Below are 13,608 nucleotides of genomic sequence, written 5' to 3'. Positions count from 1 at the left end.
CCGGGTATACACGAAACTAGTCCCAAATCAGAAAGCAGACATTTTAGATGAGCATCTAGTCACCTGTTCCATCAAAGTGCATGCATGTGTGACACTTCACACACGGAGAAGACTTTATTTCGACTCAGCAAGACCGGAGAGACCGGCTTTGTCACTGCAAGGCGGCTGGGATTCAGACCGCGAGCGCCTTGTCTGAGGTCACACAGCTCAAGCTGCAGAGCGGGGGAGGACAGCTCGGCCCTCTCCACTCGCTGTCGCTGTCCGCGCTCTCCTGCGCATGCCTCCCCACAAAGGATGGGGTACAATGCAGCCGTGCAGCGTCTTCGTAAGGACGATTATGGGCTTTCCCGTCAGGATGGAAGATTTGCAGGGAATCGGCCAAACGCTAGCTCTCCGGCCGCGGTGTGACCAATGACAGGCGTCGGTGGAGTCGTGCAGGTGTGGGGAATGGGCTTAAGAAGGGTCCCCGACCCCAGGGACATGCTGGAGCCTGCTGGCTTCCCTGGCTCCGCATCCTCTTCCTAGTTTGAGCTGGAACCTGTGTGTTGAAGCTACTGTTTACAGGAAAGGGGTCGCTTCCTAAACTTACTGAGGTTCACCTGAATGAGTCTAAGCATCACTCCTCCAACTAGTATCTAGCGCACCCCTAGGAAAACTTAATTAAATCACAAAGAACTTTGAAAGAAAAATGGCTAGGCTCCATGTCTTTGTCCATTTGGGCTGTTGTAACAAAATGCCACTGACGGGGTAGTATAAACAACAAAAATGCACTTCTCAGGGTTCCGGGGGCTGGCAGTCTGAGATCGGTGTGCCGGCGTGGTCGTGGTGCGGTGAGGGAGCCTCTTCTGGGTCGCTGACGTCTTGTGTCCTCACATGCTGGGGGAGGGTACAGTCCTCTGTGGGGTCTGTTTCATAAGAACGTGAAATCCCCCCTCCCGAAGGCCCCACCTCCTCCCCCCCCCATCACAGAAGACATGAGAATCTCAACGTAGGAATTTGGGGGGATGCAAACATTCAGACATACACAGACATAGCACCCACTTCACCATCACCCACTAAATTCCCCCTCGTAGACCTGCCATGTGCCTGGCTCTGACTATGCGTTTTACCCGCATTCTTTGAAATCCCTACCACGCTCCCGTGTATGTACGATGTAGGGATTACCTCCGCTTTAAGGATAAGACACAGATTCACAGGGTTGTCGTGTGCTCATAGGAAGAGGAAAGGCTGACAGGTGACCAATCCCTTGACCCCGAGGGGCGTGTTCTTCCCGCTCTGATACACACTCCTTGTTTTCTCAACACTTACCCAACAAATACATGTCAATTTTTTTTCCTGGAAAAGTCAGAAATTGTACGTCAAGTATAGTACTTGAACAAACTAGTAAAGAAAAAGAAATCCATTTATAAACACAGGCCAATGCCATGTTCTCATGAAATAAAATAGGCTTCTAGATGCCTCACGTGAACTACTGCTTCTGAAGTATTCACGTGGCTCCCGGAGAGAGGTTATGTAGCCATTGATGAGATTCTGGGACTTTATTAACCTTACTAAAATTAGGTCTGATTCTTTAAATTAAGCAAGAAGAATGCAACACCGAGGACGACTTCTGGCGTAGAGTAGAATGTTGCCTATGGCTGGGGCTATATCACTAATGACACTAAGTATTTGGAAGGGCTAGTGAACATTTGCAATCTGCAGTTACTGGGAGACCAAATGCAAGGCTAATATATTGTTACTATACTAGGGAACCATTTTATTGAAGACGAATGATCTCTTTGGGTAGAGAGTTTAAGAAAGAAGATTACATTTTTTTTCTTGCCACATTTATTTCCAAAGTATCCCAACTACCTGCAGCGGAGGTGAGTCCTTTCAGTAGAGGACCAGAGAGTCAACAGGTTAGGCTTTGCAGGTCACACGGTCTCTTGCAGCTGTTCCATGCTGACACTGTAGCAGGAAAGCACCTTAGACAATAGGGAAAAGAAAGTGTGGCTGTGTTCCAGTGAAACTTTATTTAGAAAATGGGAGGCTGGGGAAAGAACTAGAGTTTGCCACCCTTGAGCTACTGTGTTAGAAGACACCAGATAATAAAGGCTGTTACTGCTTCTATTTACACGCCCAAGAGACTATCAAACCAAAGAAGCCTTGTGACATTAATTAATTTCTTATCTCACTGTTAATGTTGGGACACTCAAAGCCAACACAGAATATGACCTTTCTTTAATGTGCGTGTTATCATACTTATTTTAAAGGATTTGGATGGAATCTTGGATGTTAATTTATCTGTTGTATTTCTTAATGATCTCTGCATAAACACAGAAAAGAATCTAGAAGCCAGTGATGGAAAGAGGCCAGGATGAGCCTCCAGGTGCCTGGAATCGTACAACTGATGGCAGTGCCAGATCTGTATTTGATGAAGAGATGGTGAGTATCTTTCCAACTTATATGTTCTGCCAACTCTGAGACTCTAGAACTGTGCGGGTTAGTAGCAGGCTAATTTCACCTGAATAAGATACTAGAATTTTCTATAACTAAAGGATAGGCTAACTCTCCTAAAGTATTAATCAAGGTAAGGAATTTTTCATGATGTTTTTTGGTTTTGTATGTGTGTTTAACAACTGATTGGAAGTATCATCTCTTAGACAGGCAATAATAACATATTCGATAAAGTTTAGTGACTATAATCAATTAATTCAATTATAACTCTTTTCCCTAGAGATTTTTTCCGGGTTATGTTTCTTATAAAAAAAATGACGCTCATTTTATATATTTTTCTGATGGAGAACTTCTATGATAATATGAAAAATTTATTTTCCTTGGAGTCTTGGTTTTCAATCTCGTTATGATGTCATAGCAGGTTAGATGTTGGAGCTCAACTGTAGGTAAAAAGAAGAGATAACATTGTTAATTTAAAAATAATTTTGAAATCCAAGTAATTTTCTGATTGAATTTAGTAATAATAGTAGGAAATGCTGCTATGAGCAGTAAATCTATCGTGAACTGTGACTTGTAATGGGTTAGCTTTTGTCTGTTCCTACCCTGACTGTGACCTCCTCTACCCAAAACATCCAAGGGCGGTAGGAAGGCTGTCGGCGTCCTTCACCCTACACACTCTCCACTACTGGCATGCAGGGCTCACTTCTCCCACTTCTCCCTGAATTCCTTGCCCCCCAAGTCGGGCTGAACTTGGAGGTGGCCAAGCCTAGCCCTTCTAAAGGCTTTCCAGACCACGGTTTGAGAATTGAGAAGGCTGATGGGCTCTTCTGACCAGTGTCTTGCTTTGTCGCCAATGGATATGGTGGCCTCATGCTCTCCTGGAGTGAGGGACAAACATTTCTTACAGAATGTGACAGCTTTACTCACTTAGCCCACAGGCCCCTTGCTTCTCCTCCTGGCTGGTGGGGATGTGTGAGAGTCAGGGCTGTGGTCGATAGGGACAGAAATCACTTTCTAAGAATATGGTGATTTCAGCCTAGACTTCAGGAGAAGACAGAGTCAGTTGGAAGATATTCATTCTGTCTTTAAGCTATCAAATTCCAAACTGTGAATTTTATATGACCCCAAAATGGAATACTATTCACATTTTTGGGCATTCTCTTCATGAGACTTGCAACTGTGGTCTATCAAAAAAGCACAATAATGAATTGTGGGAGAATCATTGGAAACCAGTACACACAGACCACACAACGCATGATTCAGTGCCATGTGTAAGTGATATAATAGGTATTAAATAAATGCAGAGATGAGATCTATATGGTTTCAATATAAATGAGTTCAAAGAGTCATAACATTGTGAGTAATAATAGCATTGCTCTCCTTTTTTGAGCGTGGAAAATAAAAATTATCCAGGAGTAGCACATTCTAAATAAAGAACATGAGTGATGATTCCTAGACCTTTGCAGAAAAAGATGGTCCCTGGAATAAGGAGAGGTCCATCTATTCTCCCTTCCTCTATGTGAAGGTTTTTACAAATAATTTTCTACAGTTAATAATAGCACCTGCCTCAGAGATTACCTCCAAGGGCTATTGTGAGGATTAAATGAGTTAATCGGGCCTTTGGTCCAGTATCAGACACATGGTAAACCTTACCATGGTAAGTGGTACCTCTTACTATTATTAGATAAATGGTACAATGTGGTTGATAAGGGAATCAGTTTTGGAACCAGACTACCCAGGGTTTAAATCCCAGCTCTTACACTTAGTAAATGTGGTAATCTTTGGGAAAGTACTTAATTTCTCTGTACCTAAATTTCCCAGTGTAAATGGTAATCATAGTAGTTTCTTCTTTGCAATGTTATTGTGAGAATTAAAATGCTTAATATGGGGCACCTGGGTGGCTCAGTCAGTTAAGCGTCTGACTTCGGCTCAGGTCCTGATCTCAGGGTCTTGGGATTAAGCCTGGTGTAGGGCTCCGTGCTCAGTGGGGAATCTGCTGGAGATTCTCCCTCTCCCTCTTCCTCTCCCTCTGCCCCTCCCCTTCTGGTGCTCACCTTCTCTCTCTAAAATAAATAAATAGATGTTTAAAAATAAAATGAAATACTTAATATATCTAAAGCATTTAGAAGATTGCCTTCACAAAGTAAGCTCTATTTAAGTATTAAAAATTATTCCCGTAAGCTAAAGAATTTCATTTTCTCCTCAAAACAGCCTATAAAGGAATAGTAGAGAGCCGTTGTACAAAGAAACAGAAGTTCTGAGGCATGTGGCAACCTGCCCAAGGTCACGGAGCCAGTAAGTGGCAGTCCAACTGAAACCCTTTCCAGTATGAAACAGTATAGAATGAACACAGGGAAACTGAGAGGTGGAGAGGAGAAGGCAGACCATCTAGGGACCCTGGAACCTGAGGAGCAATATGGTGTGAGTTCCCTGGGTTTTCTGTTTTGCCTCCTCTCTCCCAGACCTGGGGCTGAAAAGTCGGAAGCCTGAACAGGCCAATGAGTGTGGCCCCAAAAAGCCCCATGGGAAGCCTGCTCCTTTGAGCCAAAGGAGCAGCCTAGCAAGACAGAAACTGTCTTTAGGCAATGACTGCTCTCCTCCAACCAGACACCGCAGAGAAATCTGTGAGCCCACTCTCACCCATGCCAGTAAGTTTGAGTGGGGAGCTTGGACTTCTCCCCTCGTGAGCTTGAATAAGGAGCCCAAACTCTCTGCCAGGGCTTTCATCCCCCTGGGGTAATGAGGCCCCCTCCATGTAGCGGTGTCAATGGAGATCAGTTGGGGACCTTGGACTTCCATCTCCATCTGCATCTGGCATCCACTGGGATGGTGTCAGAAGAGGCCTAAGGCAGAATCAGGACCCTCACCACTACCCAGCAGTAGTGAGGCTCCCTAACATCCCCACCGTGTCAGTGGAGACCATGTGAGGAGCAGTGATGAGGCACCCCAATGCTGCCCAGCAAGGGAGGTATCCATGGAGGCCTAGTGGGGAACCAAACTCCCATCCCCACCCAGCGGTGAAGAGGAGCCCCCAGTTTGGACATCAACAAAGGGCCAGTGGAAAGCCTGAACTTCTGCCCTTCGCTGGCGGTAATGAGGTTGTCCCTTGCCCAACCAGTGTCAGAGGAAGCCAGACAACAGGAAGGTTGAAATAAAATCCAGTCTCATGACATCATACTCCAAATGTCCAAGAAAAAGAAATTGCTCGTTATACCAAGGGCAAGGAAGAGCTCGGACTAAATGAAAAAAGACAAGCAATCGATACCAACACCAAGAAGACAGAAATGTTGGGATTATCTGACAAAAATTTTAAAGCAGTCATCATAAAAATCCTTCTGTAGCTTATTTCACTTAGCATAATGCCTACTGGGGAGGCCTTTCTTAGAAAGGAGAGTGGAAAGAAGAAAATTAAGTCCACATGTGCTCATTTTTCCTTAGTTTCCCCTCCAATATCTTGAAGAAATGCACGTACTTTGACAGTTTTCTGAAATACAGTGTTCAAACTGTTCCCTGAATGTAACCATCAGGATTTCTCTAAATCCATTAACTAATCTCTTAACAATTTGGAATGCATGTTACAGAGGCACTGATTTAAAGATATTTCTGTGTTTCTCATGTACTTGCTTTTTTTTCCCCTTTCAACAACTCATTTGACACAATTTCCTTTCCTTATTTCCTCAGATTTCTTTTTCTGATTTTTTAAGCCAAAGGTAGACTTTAACAATGTGGTCCCCCTGAGATTTCCAGTCATGACGTCATGCTCTTCATCCCTTGTGGTTTTTGTCTGTTACCTCTACTCACCTAGATGAATTAAGAAGCTTGGCTATCGTTAACAGTCCCCTGTTTTCCTTCCTCGTTTTGTATCTGTTCTCCACATCTTTCTCAAACTGGAATCTTGCTTTGTCTTCCTTTTCTTCTTTATTTGCATCATGGGATTCTGCTGGTAGCCCTTCTTGTCACCACACTGGAAGCCTATTATTATTCCTTTTTCTTGCCCTTGAGAATAAAAAAAGATAAATGTATTTCAATACCACAGTATACTTTTTCTTTTTCTGAATCACCTTAGACCTAAGGTTTCACATCAAGTGCCTTATAGAACAGAAATCTCAAAATCAATTTAAAAAACTTTTTTACTGAAATGAAGGATGCCAGAAAGATTATATAGAACCTTCGTTCCTTTTCTCAAGTACTTAAGGGGAGCTCCTTCTGAACAGGAACAGAATTCAGACATATTTGGGATTAACATGAGGTCTCCGTGGAGTCATATATCATGGAGGTCTGCTGTGCCCCGAGACTCTTGTGATAAATGATTTCAATTGCCCAACCAGTGCCCAGCATCAGCACTGAAGTGTGTTGGGGCAGTGCTGGTTAAAAGTTAAGTGCTCTCATCCTTCATTTTTCTGATGAGGCAGCCTCACCCACAAAGCAGTCTTGAGTAACCACCATATCTGAGGCTTCGAGACTGTGAAGTATTTATTCATGAGATCTGAATTTGTTGGCCTAGAGCTGGCCACTGATTCAGAGAGCAAATTCCACTCAACTCAGCCTAAGCATAAAGAACTTATTTTAAGCTCCAGACAGCTTCTGGAATCCTAGGGAAGTTGGGCATCCTCTGACAGGAAGTGGGAGCTAGAAATGTTGAATCGAAGGAGCTCTCTCTCAGATCTTTCTCTCTCCTTCCTTCTCTCTATGTAGCCATGTGGTCCCTAGTGTGCGTATTTCTCCTTTCTTGCTCTCTCTCCATCTCTCTCCCTCTCCCTCTCTCATTCTCTTTCACTATGGCTCAAAATAGCCACCAGCCCCAATACTTCAATATTGCCTTCCTGCCTAGCAGCCTTCTCCAGCTAACTCTGTCTCTCAGAGTTCTAATTCCAAATCTCTGAGGAAGAAATTGGGCCCCAATAACCTCTTTTAGAGCCATGCCATAGGCTTCTGGAAAGGCTATAGATGGGGTTTAATCAGTGACCCCCTGGGATCTACGGCTTCTCTTTCACCCATGGCAGGAGCACTGCACCAGATTAGATTATCTGAATAAAGATGGTGCAATTGTTTTAAAATACTAGAGTGTTCTCTAAGGACTTGTTATATTATTTGTTAAATTTATTTGTTATATTTTGGCAATACTTTTCAATAAATGTTAATATTTGCTGTGGAGGGAGAAGTTGCTTTCTTACAATTCAGCCTGAGCCCAAAGGGGACCCTCTCTTCTCTCTTGTAATAGAGTCTGTGAGACCTGCTATGTAATTGAGAGTATTATGGTAGTTGGGGGATTGGACTACTGGGCTGATGATTGGGAATCCAAAGATTATGACGAGGTCCCAAAATAATCCTAATTTACTCTGTGACCTTGGGCAAATCGAATCGTTTTCTGGGCATCTTTTTCTCATTTGTAAAATGAGGGGGTGGTTGTTAATCAGTGGTTCTCAAATTTTTTGAGTGTGAAAACTTTTCTTAATTTCAAAAAGTTATGGATACCACATGATAATGGTGTCAATTTTGTTGCCCAGTGAAGGAAAAAAAAAAAACACCCTATAAGTATATATTGGTTCCAAAACTTATGATAACTCCAGAGTCTCTGAAAGTCCAAATGCCACAGCCTGGAACCACTAGTTTAGCTAACTGTGAGGTCCCTTCTGGCTCTGATATTCTGGGATTCAAGTCAGGAGAATATGGACTTCTTAGGAAACATTCATTTATTCAAGAGGAAAGCTGACATTGAATATTACCAGATCTGAGAACAGTACTGGAAGTTTTTGAGGGAGATGAATTAAGGCAGACTTCAGGGTCTAAGAATCCGAGCTGAGAGAGAAGACGGGAGGAAGAATCAATATGGTAACAGTGGAAGGCTATGGGGTGACTGATGACGAATAGGGTTACATAATGTGGTTCATGCCAGGAAGAGGGTCGGATGCCACAATCCCTAACAGAAGGAAGCAGAGGAGAGGGCAAGCTCGAGCCCCAGGCAAGGAGGACTAACTCTTCTGGCCTTAAGTGAATAAATTAATTATTACCATATTAAATATAAAGTAATACCTTAATATAATATGATAATATAACTAATAATATGTACTGATATGTGTTATATTGACTAATATTCACCAGTAAAAGCATGAGGACAGTGCAAGTTATCTAGCAGGCTGGTTTCTGCCCCCTCCTTAATCACAGTAACAGCTGAAGTGTTCCTCAAAGGCTTCTAGTTCGACTTCTCTAAAGATTAGTACCAATTGAATTGACATCAGAAGTTACTAATGGCAATGTCTTAGGGTGATTTCTACAATATATGGATGAGAGATATACTCCCGGAAAAATATATTCTTGTAGCTTGTCCCAGCCCTGTCCCTTTTATGTTTTCAATACTCCGTGTGCTTCGTATCAAAGAAGAGATTGATTCTGAAAGACATTCTGCCTCCCAGCACTCTTCCTGAACTCGAGAGGAGATCTGAACTTGACAGTATATATTTCCCAGAGTTACATACAGATTTGGGTGTTAGGTTGAGATTATAAGGTCAGATTTCTACCCAAATAGTCATGTAACTGCAAGGAGAAGCATGACAGGCAAATAGGGCAAATTCTCCAAAATTTTTTAAGGTTATTAATACTCAGAATTTGAAAAAGTCATTAATAGCCTAATTGCCATTTTCTAGCAAACGTTCCCTTAGAAGAATAGAAACTCCCTCTATCCTCCAATAAACTTCTGTAGAACCTCTAAGAAAAACATAAAGCTTCCCAGAAAGTGTTGGTGCAAATATGAATCCAACTGAAATGTGGTTGTATTCTGAGCAGTTCATGGAACGTAAGAAAAGAAGACCCTTTGTATTCTCCTGGAAGCTGCAGACATGTACTAACAGGAATTTTATTTCCTTTTTAAAATGAATTCAATCATATTACTTGACTCTTTGGTGAATAATGTTCATATATTCATGCATTATGAGTGTTGTATTCTGTTTTCAGAGTCAACCTGTAGACAAAGTGTGTTTAAAGAACAGAATGGGTTTTAATCTAAACACTGAAAACATTGTAAGTTGGTGATATAGCTGATAGAAATTGAAAGTGGAGACAGGAGGAAGAAGAAAGGAGAATTCCAGAGGGAGAGAGAGAGAACAGGGAAAATAATGGGGAAAACTTATTGAAGAAACAAAAGAAAATTTCCCAGAATAAAGGACATGTCTCCAGATTGAAAGGTAGGACTGATTGTTCAGCTCAATGAATAAAAGGTACGTTCATCATAAAGCCACAACCCTGTGAAATTTCAAAACCCCAGAGATGGAGAGAAGATCTCCAGAACTTCCAGGTAGAGAAAGAGAAAAATCAATGTACATACACGCACCGGTGGTAAGAGAGGCATTGTTTGGAGCCTTATAAATCTCGCTACTCACAGAGTTTTTCTTCCACTTGAGCTGATATTGTGGTCCTATCTTCTGAGTTTAAAAGCCTAACGTCTCATCACGTCCCTCGCTGTCCTTCTTGTTCCCCACCTCCCCTCATTGAAAATATTGCTACAGGTTTCTATCAAATACTCAACACAGCCTCTTCCCTCCTTGGCTCATTTCCAGATCCGACGCCGTGACAGACCAAATGTGGACTGGACTGATCTACCTCCCCTTGCTGGGAGAGCCATCGCTGCAGTCATCCTCTGTACTGGGCAGTGGTGGGTGTGGATTTTCTTAGCCCAGGCCAGCAGACCTCAGTCACCAGGGGTGTCTGCCGAGACTAGCCCCAGGCTGCTCTTGTCACCTCAAGATGTTGACAACACCTCTTTTTTTATGCTGGGAGTGGAGTCAATCTACAAACACCATCTGGCCATCATGAGAATTCTCTTTGCCTATTCCTGAGACATAGACCCGTCCCCACAGCATCCCCATCAGGCAGGGAAGGTGAAGCAGCAAGAATCTGCTTACGCTGTCAGCCAGCACGTGGGTGGGGAGGCTCTGTGCCCTAGAAGTAAGTACTTAAGGATACAGGCCTGAATTTATATGTTTGTACAAGATCAAAGCCCCTTCCTTCCTTCGTTCTGCCTCTGCTCTCCCTAATTTCCCTTGTATCTCCTTCATGACGGTGGTACAGTACTACCTACCCCACAGTTTAATTCCCTTGTATCTCCTTCATGATGGTGGTACAGTACTACCTACCCCACAGTTTCATTCCCTTGTATCTCCTTCATGACGGTGGTACAGTACTACCTACCCCACAGTTTAATTCCCTTGTATCTCCTTCATGATGGTGGTACAGTACTACCTACCCCACAGTTTCATTCCCTTGTATCTCCTTCATGACGGTGGTACAGTACTACCTACCCCACAGTTTAATTCCCTTGTATCTCCTTCATGATGGTGGTACAGTACTACCTACCCCACAGTTTCATTCCCTTGTATCTCCTTCATGACGGTGGTACAGTACTACCTACCCCACAGTTTAATTCCCTTGTATCTCCTTCATGATGGTGGTACAGTACTACCTACCCCACAGTTTCATTCCCTTGTATCTCCTTCATGACGGTGGTACAGTACTACCTACCCCACAGTTTAATTCCCTTGTATCTCCTTCATGATGGTGGTACAGTACTACCTACCCCACAGTTTCATTCCCTTGTATCTCCTTCATGACGGTGGTACAGTACTACCTACCCCACAGTTTAATTCCCTTGTATCTCCTTCATGATGGTGGTACAGTACTACCTACCCCACAGTTTCATTCCCTTGTATCTCCTTCATGACGGTGGTACAGTACTACCTACCCCACAGTTTAATTCCCTTGTATCTCCTTCATGATGGTGGTACAGTACTACCTACCCCACAGTTTCATTCCCTTGTATCTCCTTCATGACGGTGGTACAGTACTACCTACCCCACAGTTTAATTCCCTTGTATCTCCTTCATGATGGTGGTACAGTACTACCTACCCCACAGTTTCATTCCCTTGTATCTCCTTCATGACGGTGGTACAGTACTACCTACCCCACAGTCCTCTTAGGCAACCACTTCTGCTTCTATCCATTAGCACTTCACTGTTCCATGGGTTGTTAGGGGTTCCTATGTCCTTCCAGCCTGCAGACACCAGAAACTGTTCAAACGGTCACTTCTACCGTTTTGTGTTTGCTGCCTAACAAATTACCACTTGGCGGCTTAAAGTAGCAATCATTTTTTAGCTCACGACTCTGCAGTTTGGCAGTTTGGACTAGGTTCATCTAGGTAGTTTTGGTCAGGTTGCCTGGAGATTGGCTGGTTGGGGGGCCTCACTTGAAATGGCTCATCTCCACTTTACATGGCTTCTCATCTTCCAGCAGGCAATCCCCCCGCCCATGGTCACCTGGTGACTGCATTGTTCCAAGAATAAAATATAGAAAGTTGCAAGGGCTGGTTTTCTTCCCCAGTTTTGTTGAGAAATAAGTGGCATACACCATGGTATAAGTTTAAGGTGTGCAGCATGATGGATTAATTTATATATATCGTGAAATGATGACCACAATAAGTTTAGTTAGCATCCATCTTCTCATATAGATACAATAAAAAGAAAAAAAATTCCTATGATGAGATCTCAGGATCTACTCTCTTAACAATTTGCCTGTATTCATACAGCAGTGTACCGAGAACCATCATGTTGTACGTCCCGTCCCTAGGGCTTATTTACCTTATTACTGGAAATTTGTGCCCTTTGACTACCAACTCCCCCCTGCCTCAGTTAAGCACAAGTCTTTTTCAAGATTTCTTTTCCTATGAGTTTGGTTTAAAAAACTTTTTTATTAGGGTCTAATTGTAAGGGAGATTGTACAGTATTTGTCTTTCTCTGACTTATTTCACTTAGCATAATTTCTTCAACGTCTATCCATAGGTTGCTGATGATAGGATTCCCTTGGTTTTTTTAGGGCTGAATAATATTCCATTGTGTATACACACACGCTCACACACACACTGCATCTTCTTTATCCATTCACGCAACATGGACACTTAGGTAATTTCCATGTCCTGGCTATGCCAAAGAATGCTGCTGTGAACATGTGGATGCAGGTATCTTTTCAAGTTAATGTTTTCATTTCCTTTGCTCTATTCCCAGAAGTGGAATTGCTGGATCATACAGTAGTTCGATTTTTAATTTTTTGAAGAACTTCCATACTGTTTTTCATAGTAGTTGCACCCATTTCCAATCTCCCCCACAGTACCCAAGGGTTCCCTTTTCTCCACATCCATGCCAACATTTGTTATCTCTTGTCTTTTTGATGACAGCCATTCTATCAGGCATGAGGTGATACCTCACAGTGACTTTAATTTGCATTTCCATAACGACTAGTGATATTGACCATCTTTTCAGGTACCTGTTGGTTTTTTGTACTTTTTCTTTGGAAAAATGTCTATTCAGGTCCTTTGACCATTTTTCAGTTGGGTTATTTGTATTTTTTTATATTGAGTTATAGGAGTTCTTTACGTGTTTTGGATATCATCCCCTTATCAGATATGGGGTCAACAAATATTTTCCCCATCCTATAGGTTATTTTTTCACTGTGTTGATGGTTTATTCTGCTGTGCAGAAGCTTCTTTTAGTTTGATGTAGTCTCAACTGTTTATTTTTGATTTTGTTGCCTTTGGTTTTTTCATGTTAAACCCCCCAAATCACTACCAAGACCCATGTCAAGGAGTTTTCTTCCTGTTTTCTTCTAGGAGTTTCAAGGTCTTTAATTCATTTTGACTTAATGTTTGTGAGCAGTGTAAGATAGGGGTCTGGTTTCATTCTGTCACATGTGAATATCTAGTTTCCCTTACACCGTTTATTAAAGAGACTATCTTTCCTACATTTGGTATTTTTTGCTCTCTTGTCAAATATTAGTTAACTGTATATGCTGGGGTTTATTTCTGATCTCTCAATTCTGTCTCATTCAGTCTGTTTGTTTTTATGCCAGTACCATACTGTTTTAATTACTGCAGCTTTATAGTATAGCTTGAAATCAGGAAGTGTAATGTCTCCTGCTTTGTTCTTCTTTGTCAGGATTCTTTAGCTATTTGGGTTCTTTTGTGATGCCATATAAATTTTAGGAGCATTTTTCCTATTTCTGTAAAAAAAATAAATGCCACTGGAATCTTCATAGGGACTGCCTTGGCTTTATAGACAACTTTTGGTAGTGCTGACATTTTAACAATATTAATTCTTCCAATCCATGATCATGGGATACCTTTTCATTTA

The 13,608-nt window shown here is 42.3% G+C and overlaps 1 protein-coding gene across 2 annotated transcripts in view; it reads right to left on the bottom strand.

Moving 5' to 3' along the window:
* Positions 1-1,850: 1,850 nt before the first annotated feature.
* Positions 1,851-13,608, bottom strand: part of PCED1B (PC-esterase domain containing 1B) — a 69,372-nt gene continuing 57,614 nt past the window's right edge. For both annotated transcript variants that reach the window (XM_034645679.1, XM_034645682.1), the window contains 2 exons: positions 6,238-6,432; positions 1,851-2,876 (listed from right to left, as the gene is read on the bottom strand). The gene's annotated coding sequence lies outside the window, so the exon portion shown is untranslated. The remainder of the gene's footprint in view (positions 2,877-6,237; positions 6,433-13,608) is intronic.

This window comes from Ailuropoda melanoleuca, chromosome 16, assembly GCF_002007445.2.
Source record: "Ailuropoda melanoleuca isolate Jingjing chromosome 16, ASM200744v2, whole genome shotgun sequence".
Lineage (NCBI taxonomy): Eukaryota > Metazoa > Chordata > Mammalia > Carnivora > Ursidae > Ailuropoda > Ailuropoda melanoleuca.
The sequence above is the reverse complement of the archived record's forward strand: the minus strand, read 5'-3'. Positions and strand labels throughout refer to the sequence as shown.